The following is a 10,696-nucleotide window of genomic DNA, read 5'->3' as shown; positions in this document are numbered from 1 at the left end:
GTTTGGTCTGTTATCCCTGCCACCGTCCCCACAGGAGGCCTCTGTGTTATCCGTTTGGTCTGTTATCCCTGCCACCGTCCCCACAGGAGGCCTCTGTGTTATCCGTTTGGTCTGTTATCCCTGCCACCGTCCCCACAGGAGGCCTCTGTGTTATCCGTTTGGTCTGTTATCCCTGCCACCGTCCCCACAGGAGGCCTCTGTGTTATCCGTTTGGTCTGTTATCCCTGCCACCGTCCCCACAGGAGGCCTCTGTGTTATCCGTTTGGTCTGTTATCCCTGCCACCGTCCCCACAGGAGGCCTCTGTGTTATCCGTTTGGTCTGTTATCCCTGCCACCGTCCCCACAGGAGGCCTCTGTGTTATCCGTTTGGTCTGTTATCCCTGCCACCGTCCCCACAGGAGGCCTCTGTGTTATCCGTTTGGTCTGTTATCCCTGCCACCGTCCCCACAGGAGGCCTCTGTGTTATCCGTTTGGTCTGTTATCCCTGCCACCGTCCCCACAGGAGGCCTCTTTCCTCTTGCCAGGGTATCAGTGGAAGAATTTGTTCTTATTTTCCTGGTTAAATAAAATGTGATACACACACTTTACTTTCTTCAAAAAATGCTAATTTAATTTTGTGTGCTTCCATCTCTTCCCCATCCTCCTCTCTTGTCTCCCTTGATTCCCCCTGCTCCATCTCCCCTCCCCCTCTCCTTCCCCATCTCCCCCAGCCCCCCTCCATCTCCCCAGCCACTCTCCTCCCCTCATCCCCACTCTCCCCAGACCCCGCTCCATCTCTCCTCCCCTCCCCACTCTTCCCTCTCCCCCAGCCCTGCTCCATCTCCCTCCCCCTCTCCTCCCCACTGTCTCCTCCTCCCCCTCTCCTCCCCACTGTCTCCTCCTCCCCACTGTCTCCTCCTCCCCCCTCTCCTCCCCCCTCTCCCTCAGTCCAGTTCCATCTCCCTCCCCACTCTCCTCCACAGGAGGCTGCTGAGGGGAGAACGGCTCATAATAACGGCCAGAAGGGAGCAAATGGAATGTCATCAAACACCTAGAAACCATGGAAACCACGTGTTTTGATGTGTTTGATACCATTCCACTGATTCCGCTCCATTACCACGAGCCCGTCCTCCCCAATTAAGGTGTCACCAGCCTCCTGTGCTCTCCTCCCCCCTCTCTCAGACCCCATATCTCCTCCACCTCTCTCAGACCCCATATCTCCTCCCCCCTCTCTCATACAAAATCTCCCAGTCCAGCACCATCGCCCTCCCCCTCTCACCCAGCCCAGCTCCATCTCCCTCCCCCTCTCTCCTCCTCCCCCCGTCTCCCCCAGCCCAGCTCCAACTCCCCCCCCCCCCCCTTTCTCTTCTTCCCCCCCTCTCTCCTCCTCCCCCCTCTCTCTCCTCCTCCAACTCCCTCCCACTCTCCCCTCCTCCCCCAGCTCCAACTCCCTCTCCCCCTCTCTCCTCCTCTCCCTCCCCCTCTCCCCCAGCCCAGCTCCATCTCTTTCCTCCTCCTCCCCCTCTCCCCCAGCCCAGCTCCAACTCCCTCCCCCTCTCTCCTCCTCCTCCCCCCCTCTCCCCCAGCCCAGCTCCAAATCCCTCCCACTCTCCCCTCCTCCCCCAGCTCCAACTCCCTGCCCCCTCTCCCCTCCCCTCCTCACCCAGCTCCAACTCCCTCCCCCTCTCTCCTCCTCCCCCTCTCCCCCAGCCCAGCTCCAACTCCCTCCCCCTCTCTCCTCCTCCTCCCCCTCTCCCCCAGCCCAGCTCCAACTCCCTCCCCCTCTCCTCCTCCTCCCTCCCTCTCCCCCAGCCCAGCTCCAAATCCCTCCCACTCTCCCCTCCTCCCCTCCTCCCCCAGCTCCAACTCCCTTCCCCCTCTCCCCTCCTCCCCCTCCCCCTCTCCCCCAGCCCAGCTCCAACTCCCTCCCCCTCTCTCCTCCTCCTCACCCTCTCCCCCAGCCCAACTCCAACTCCCTCCCCCTCTCTCCTCCTCCTCCCCCCCTCTCCCCCAGCCCAGCTCCAAATCCCTCCCACTCTCCCCTCCTCCCCCAGCTCCAACTCCCTTCCCCCTCTCCCCCAGCCCAGCTCCAACTCCCTTCCCCCTCTCCCCTCCCCTCTTCGCCCAGCTCCAACTCCCTTCCCCCTCTACCCCTCTCCCCCCAGCCCAGCTCCAACTCCCTTCCCCTCTCTCCTCCTCCTCCCCCCCTCTCCCCCAGCCCAGCTCCAACTCCCTCCCACTCTCCCCACCTCCCCCAGCTCTAACTCCCTTCCCCCTCTCCCCTCCTCCCCCTCCCCCTCTCCCCCAGCCCAGCTCCAACTCCCTTCCCCCTCTCCCCTCCTCGCCCAGCTCCAACTCCCTTCCCCCTCTCCCCCTCTCCCCCCAGCCCAGCTCCAACTCCCTTCCCCCTCTCCCCTCTCCCCTCCTACCTCAGCTCCAACTCCCTTCCCCCAGCCCAGCTCCAACTCCCTTCCCCCCTTTCTCCTCTCCCCCCCTCTCCTCCTCCCCCCTCTCTCCTCCTCCTCCCCCCCTCTCCCCCAGCCCAGCTCCATCTCCCCCCTCTCTCCTCCTCCTCCCCCTCTCCCCCAGCCCAGCTCCAACTCCCTTCCCCCTCTCTCCTCCTCCCCCTCTCCCCCAGCCCAGCTCCAACTCCCTTCCCCCTCTCCCCTCCTACCTCAGCTCCAACTCCTTTCCCCCTCCTCCCCCAGCATCCAACTCTCCCCCATTAAAGTAATCTGCATCTGACTGAGAAGCCATTCTAACAAATCCAAATCCCTCCCACTCTCCCCTCCTCCCCTCCTCCCCCAGCTCCAACTCCCTTCCCCCTCTCCCCTCCTCCCCCTCCCCCTCTCCCCCAGCCCAGCTCCATCTCCCCCCTCTCTCCTCCTCCTCCCCCTCTCCCCCAGCCCAGCTCCAACTCCCTTCCCCCTCTCTCCTCCTCCCCCTCTCCCCCAGCCCAGCTCCAACTCCCTTCCCCCTCTCCCCTCCTACCTCAGCTCCAACTCCTTTCCCCCTCCTCCCCCAGCATCCAACTCTCCCCCATTAAAGTCATCTGCATCTGACTGAGAAGCCATTCTAATTTTAATTAGCCTGACCCAAGAGGCTGTGAGGCAGAGAGAGGCTTTCATATCCACAGCTCCAATAACTAGCATGCCAACCAGCCAGCAAGTCAGTCAGCCAGACAGTTAGCCAGCCAGGCAGCCAGCAAGTCAGTCAGCCACCCAGTCAGTCAGCCTGCAAGCAGCAGCACTTACAACCAGAGGCCAACACACACATGTAATTCCATTAGCTAGATCCATCTCCACAATCTCTCTGTAGCACAAACAATATTTCCTATTTGTCCAAGGTGGACATTGCTAGTTGAGTACAGGGGCATTCTGGGAGCCTTTTGTCAAGTATTTAATCACTGAAATTACTACACACTTAGGACTCAGGAAACTGCTGATCTCAAAGTGGTACCCAGGCAAAATGCTTTTTTTTTTTGTGCAAATTATATGAAAAATGTGTATCGTTTGCTTTTAGCAGAGATGTGATCATGTGAAGAGTTTCCTGCCTCATTATTGAATGAATGTAGGAATCTCCTGCCTGTGAGGTGATTATTCATATGTAAGCAAAATAATGACATCTAATGAGTTAGTTTGAGCAGCTGCACAGTTCAGTATTCATATTACCTGAACCGCAGACAGAATGTCGGTGTTTAACGGCGTTACGGCTGTCGTCGGAACGAGACCAAGGTGCAGCGTGGTAGCAGACCAAGGTGCAGCGTGGTAGGAGACCAAGGTGCAGCGTGGTAGGAGACCAAGGTGCAGCGTGGTAGGAGACCAAGGTGCAGCGTGGTAGGAGACCAAGATGCAGAGTGGTAGGAGACCAAGGTGCAGCGTGGTAGGAGACCAAGATCCAGCGTGGTAGGAGACCAAGATCCAGCGTGGTAGGCGTGCATTTTGAAAATTATTCAAATGAACTCCAAAAAAAACCAAGAAAGATAAACGACACGTAAAGTATTGTAGCGCTAAACCAGCAACTAACAAAAACAAGATCCCACAACAGAAAGTGGGAAAAAGGGCTGCCTAAGTACGATTCCCAATCAGAGACAACGATAGACAGCTGCCTCTGATTGGGAACCTATACTCGGCCAAAAACAAAGAAACAGACAACATAGAATGCCCACCACAAATCACACCCTGACCTAACCAAATAGAGAAATAAAACGTCTCTCTAAGGTCAGGGTGTGACAAACGATCTCTGATGTCTCACAGCAGACTGGTCCAGGTCCAACAGCAGGATGGGACCGAACCCCTGAGTCATACTGACTTTTAACATTCACCTGAAGACTGTTATGTATCCAATCAACTAACTATGTTTAATTTGGCTACAAGGGGGGAGGCAGGTAGCCTAGTGGTTAGAGGGGGAGGCAGGTAGCCTAGTGGTTAGAGGGGGGAGGCAGGTAGCCTAGTGGTTAGAGGGGGGAGGCAGGTAGCCTAGTGGTTAGAGTGGGGAGGCAGGTAGCCTAGTGGTTAGAGGGGGGAGGCAAGTAGCCTAGTGGTTAGAGGAGGGAGGCAGGTAGTCTAGTGGTTAGAAAGGGGAGGCAGGTAGTCTAGTGGTTAGAGGTGGGAGGCAGGTAGTCTAGTGGTTAGAGGGGTGAGGCAGGTAGCCTAGTGGTTAGAGGGGTGAGGCAGGTAGCCTAGTGGTTAGAGGGGTGAGGCAGGTAGCCTAGTGGTTAGAGGGGGGAGGCAGGTAGCCTAGTGGTTAGAGGGGTGAGGCAGGTAGTCTAGTGGTTAGAGGGGTGAGGCAGGTAGCCTAGTGGTTAGAGGGGTGAGGCAGGTAGCCTAGTGGTTAGAGGGGTGAGGCAGGTAGCCTAGTGGTTAGAGGGGGAGGCAGGTAGCCTAGTGGTTAGAGGGGTGAGGCAGGTAGCCTAGTGGTTAGAGGGGTGAGGCAGGTAGCCTAGTGGTTAGAGGGGGAGGCAGGTAGTCTAGTGGTTAGAGGGGGGAGGCAGGTAGTCTAGTGGTTAGAGGGGGGAGGCAGGTAGTCTAGTGGTTAGAGGGGGAGGCAGGTAGTCTAGTGGTTAGAGGGGGAGGCAGGTAGCCTAGTGGTTAGAGGGGGAGGCAGGTAGTCTAGTGGTTAGGGGGGGGGGCAGGTAGTCTAGTGGTTAGGGGGGGGGGCAGGTAGTCTAGTGGTTAGAGGGGGGAGGCAGGTAGTCTAGTGGTTAGAGGGGGGAGGCAGGTAGCCTAGTGGTTAGAGGGGGGAGGCAGGTAGCCTAGTGGTTAGAGGGGGGAGGCAGGTAGCCTAGTGGTTAGAGGGGGGAGGCAGGTAGCCTAGTGGTTAGAGGGGGGAGGCAGGTAGCCTAGTGGTTAGATGGGGGAGGCAGGTAGCCTAGTGGTTAGAGGGGGAGGCAGGTAGCCTAGTGGTTAGAGGGGGGAGGCAGGTAGTCTAGTGGTTAGAGGGGGGAGGCAGGTAGCCTAGTGGTTAGAGGGGGGAGGCAGGTAGCCTAGTGGTTAGAGGGGGGGGGGGGGGGGGGCAGGTAGTCTAGTGGTTAGAGGGAGGGGGCAGGTAGTCTAGTGGTTAGAGGGAGGAGGCAGGTAGCCTAGTGGTTAGAGGGGGGAGGCAGGTACAGCCATCACCATACAGTAGTCTGCCTCTGATATACAGCCATCACCATACAGTAGTCTGACCCTGATATACAGCCATCACCATACAGTAGTCTGACCCTGATATACAGCCATCACCATACAGTAGTCTGACCCTGATATACAGCCATCACCATACAGTAGTCTGACCCTGATATACAGCCATCACCATACAGTAGTCTGACCCTGATATACAGCCATCACCATACAGTAGTCTGACCCTGATATACAGCCATCACCATACAGTAGTCTGCCTCTGATATAAAGCCATCACCATACAGTAGTCTGACCCTGATATACAGCCATCACCATACAGTAGTCTGACCCTGATATACAGCCATCACCATACAGTAGTCTGACCCTGATATACAGCCATCACCATACAGTAGTCTGCCTCTGATATACAGCCATCACCATACAGTAGTCTGACCCTGATATACAGCCATCACCATACAGTAGTCTGCCTCTGATATACAGCCATCACCATACAGTAGTCTGACCCTGATATACAGCCATCACCATACAGTAGTCTGCCTCTGATATACAGCCATCACCATACAGTAGTCTGACCCTGATATACAGCCATCACCATACAGTAGTCTGACCCTGATATACAGCCATCACCATACAGTAGTCTGCCTCTGATATACAGCCATCACCATACAGTAGTCTGACCCTGATATACAGCCATCACCATACAGTAGTCTGACCCTGATATACAGCCATCACCATACAGTAGTCTGCCTCTGATATACAGCCATCACCATACAGTAGTCTGACCCTGATATACAGCCATCACCATACAGTAGTCTGCCTCTGATATACAGCCATCACCATACAGTAGTCTGACCCTGATATACAGCCATCACCATACAGTAGTCTGACCCTGATATACAGCCATCACCATACAGTAGTCTGCCTCTGATATACAGCCATCACCATACAGTAGTCTGACCCTGATATACAGCCATCACCATACAGTAGTCTGACCCTGATATACAGCCATCACCATACAGTAGTCTGACCCTGATATACAGCCATCACCATACAGTAGTCTGACCCTGATATACAGCCATCACCATACAGTAGTCTGCCTCTGATATACAGCCATCACCATACAGTAGTCTGACCCTGATATACAGCCATCACCATACAGTAGTCTGCCTCTGATATACAGCCATCACCATACAGTAGTCTGACCCTGAAATACAGCCATCACCATACAGTAGTCTGACCCTGATATACAGCCATCACCATACAGTAGTCTGACCCTGATATACAGCCATCACCATACAGTAGTCTGACCCTGATATACAGCCATCACCATACAGTAGTCTGACCCTGATATACAGCCATCACCATACAGTAGTCTGCCTCTGATATACAGCCATCACCATACAGTAGTCTGACCCTGAAATACAGCCATCACCATACAGTAGTCTGACCCTGATATACAGCCATCACCATACAGTAGTCTGACCCTGATATACAGCCATCACCATACAGTAGTCTGACCCTGATATACAGCCATCACCATACAGTAGTCTGACCCTGATATACAGCCATCACCATACAGTAGTCTGACCCTGATATACAGCCATCACCATACAGTAGTCTGACCCTGATATACAGCCATCACCATACAGTAGTCTGACCCTGATATACAGCCATCACCATACAGTAGTCTGACCCTGATATACAGCCATCACCATACAGTAGTCTGACCCTGATATACAGCCATCACCATACAGTAGTCTGACCCTGATATACAGCCATCACCATACAGTAGTCTGACCCTGATATATAACCATCACCATCACTGTAGTCTGCCTCTGATATCTGACCATCACCGTAGTCTGCCTCTGCTATCAGCCCATGTACCATAGTCTGCCTCTGCTATCAGCCCATGTACTGTAGTCTGCCTCTGATATCTGACCATGTATTGTAGTCTGCCTCTGCTATCAGCCCATGTACTGTAGTCTGCCTCTGCTATCAGCCCATGTACTGTAGTCTGCCTCTGCTATCAGCCCATGTACTGTAGTCTGCCTCTGATATCTGACCATGTACTGTAGTCTGCCTCTGATATCTGACCATGTATTGTAGTCTGCCTCTGCTATCAGCCCATGTACTGTAGTCTGCCTCTGCTATCAGCCCATGTACTGTAGTCTGCCTCTGCTATCAGCCCATGTACTGTAGTCTGCCTCTGTTATCAGCCCATGTACTGTACATGTCATCAGACAACATGCAGGAACCCAGGAGTGACCAGAGATGGAGATGCATCATGGCAGAGAGGAGCAGGAAGGAAACAGAGTGTTCCTAACATTAGTGTGTGTCTGTCATACCGTTTCACTCCCTCCACCTTGGCTACAGTAGATTGTCTCTCCTCTGAGGGCCGGCCTCTCCCTGCACCATGTGGAGACAATGGCACGTTGCCAGGATACAAGCCCCCCCCCCCCAAGTCTGTACTGACAAGAAGACATGAAGACCAAAGATGTTTTATATTTACAAGAAGACCCCCTGCACCCTGCTTGACACCGCTCCACCATCTATGAAGACAGCACTTTATAACTCATTTGATAAAGATATCCAATCCGTCTTGTTCCCTTCTTGTATAAAATCCCCAAATTTAGTGCTGTGGATGCAGGATTTCTTTACTTGATTCATTGTTAAACAAATTATGATTAAAATATATTATATTTAGTATAGACATACAATAATAAATATAATATGAAAGAATTACGAATTACAATTATATTTTGAAAAAAAACAGCTTAGCTAATATAGTTTAATATATATAGTATAATATCTTTATGCAATGGGAGCGGTTACTATTTTCCTGTCAGTCTCCTGTCTGACGACGGGGTCTCTGGCCAGTTTCACCAGTCTCCTGTCTGACGACGGGGTCTCTGGCCAGTTTCACCAGTCTCCTGTCTGACGACGGGGTCTCTGGCCAGTTTCACCAGTCTCCTGTCTGACGACGGGGTCTCTGGCCAGTTTCACCAGTCTCCTGTCTGACGACGGGGTCTCTGGCCAGTTTCACCAGTCTCCTGTCTGACGACGGGGTCTCTGGCCAGTTTCACCAGTCTCCTGTCTGACGACGGGGTCTCTGGCCAGTTTCACCAGTCTCCTGTCTGACGACGGGGTCTCTGGCCAGTTTCACCAGTCTCCTGTCTGACGACGGGGTCTCTGGCCAGTTTCACCAGTCTCCTGTCTGTAGGGTGTTCCTCTGACGACGGGGTCTCTGGCCAGTTTCACCAGTCTCCTGTCTGACGACGGGGTCTCTGGCCAGTTTCACCAGTCTCCTGTCTGACGACGGGGTCTCTGGCCAGTTTCACCAGTCTCCTGTCTGACGACGGGGTCTCTGGCCAGTTTCACCAGTCTCCTGTCTGACGACGGGGTCTCTGGCCAGTTTCACCAGTCTCCTGTCTGTAGGTTGTTCCTCTGACGACGGGGTCTCTGGCCAGTTTCACCAGTCTCCTGTCTGACGACGGGGTCTCTGGCCAGTTTCACCAGTCTCCTGTCTGACGACGGGGTCTCTGGCCAGTTTCACCAGTCTCCTGTCTGACGACGGGGTCTCTGGCCAGTTTCACCAGTCTCCTGTCTGTAGGGTGTTCCTCTGACGACGGGGTCTCTGGCCAGTTTCACCAGTCTCCAGTCTGTAGGGTGTTCCTCTGACGACGGGGTCTCTGGCTAGTTTCACCAGTCTCCTGTCTGTAGGGTGTTACTCTGACGACGGGGTCTCTGGCCAGTTTCACCAGTCTCCTGTCTGTAGGGTGTTCCTCTGACGACGGGGTCTCTGGCCAGTTTCACCAGTCTCCTGTCTGTAGGGTGTTCCTCTGGCCAGTTTCACCAGTCTCCTGTCTGTAGGGTGTTCCTCTGGCCAGTTTCACCAGTCTCCTGTCTGACGACGGGGTCTCTGGCCAGTTTCACCAGTCTCCTGTCTGTAGGGTGTTCCTCTGACGACGGGGTCTCTGGCCAGTTTCACCAGTCTCCTGTCTGTAGGGTGCTCCTCTGACGACGGGGTCTCTGGCCAGTTTCACCAGTCTCCTGTCTGTAGGGTGTTCCCTTGCTTCATCTAATATTGATGGGGTCTCTGCCCCTGAGGAGGAGAACCTGTTTCCAGAGCACCACTATTTACTGAATAAATTAATGCTTCATACCGACACACATCCTCTTCTCTACTCTCCTGTCTGGGGTTTTTAAAATGGGAGACTCTGTGTATTTTACAGGCTCTGAGGGTTTTTATTCAGAGATTATGGCCCTCCTGATGTGTTGTGGTGCACAGCAGGAAATGCAGTAGTGTATTTGAGTTTTTTTTAAATGCTTCTAAAGACATTTCCACTTTGAAACTTGCCTTAAATAACATTATATATCAACCCCTTCAAGAAGGTCCTTTAATTATAATCCACATAATGATTCACATGTTCTGTTGCTGCAGGACTTGTTTTAATGCTCTAGAAATGAAGGGCCCACAGTGCTCTAGAAATGAAGGGCCCACAGTGCTCTATAAAGGAAGGGCCCACAGTGCTCTAGAAATGAAGGGCCCACAGTGCTCTATGAAGGAAGGGCCCACAGTGCTCTATGAAGGAAGGGCCCACAGTCCTCTATAAAGGAAGGGCCCACAGTGCTCTAGAAAGGAAGGGCCCACAGTGCTCTAGAAAGGAAGGGCCCACAGTGCTCTAGAAAAGAAGGGCCCACAGTGCTCTATAAAGGAAGGGCCCACAGTGCTCTATGAAGGAAGGGCCCACAGTGCTCTATAAAGGAAGGGCCCACAGTGCTCTATAAAGGAAGGGCCCACAGTGCTCTATAAAGGAAGGGCCCGCAGTGCTCTAGAAAGGAAGGGCCCACAGTGCTCTATGAAGGAAGGGCCCACAGTGCTCTAGAAAGGAAGGGCCCGCAGTGCTCTAGAAAGGAAGGGCCCACAGTGCTCTATGAAGGAAGGGCCCACAGTGCTCTATAAAGGAAGGGCCCACAGTGCTCTAGAAAGGGCCCACAGTGCTCTATAAAGGAAGGGCCCACAGTGCTCTATAAAGGAAGGGCCCACAGTGCTCTAGAAAGGAAGGGCCCACAGTGCTCTAGAAAGGAAGGGCCCA

The sequence above is a fragment of the Oncorhynchus mykiss genome, unplaced genomic scaffold, assembly GCF_013265735.2.
Source record: "Oncorhynchus mykiss isolate Arlee unplaced genomic scaffold, USDA_OmykA_1.1 un_scaffold_218, whole genome shotgun sequence".
Lineage (NCBI taxonomy): Eukaryota > Metazoa > Chordata > Actinopteri > Salmoniformes > Salmonidae > Oncorhynchus > Oncorhynchus mykiss.
The sequence above is the reverse complement of the archived record's forward strand: the minus strand, read 5'-3'. Positions refer to the sequence as shown.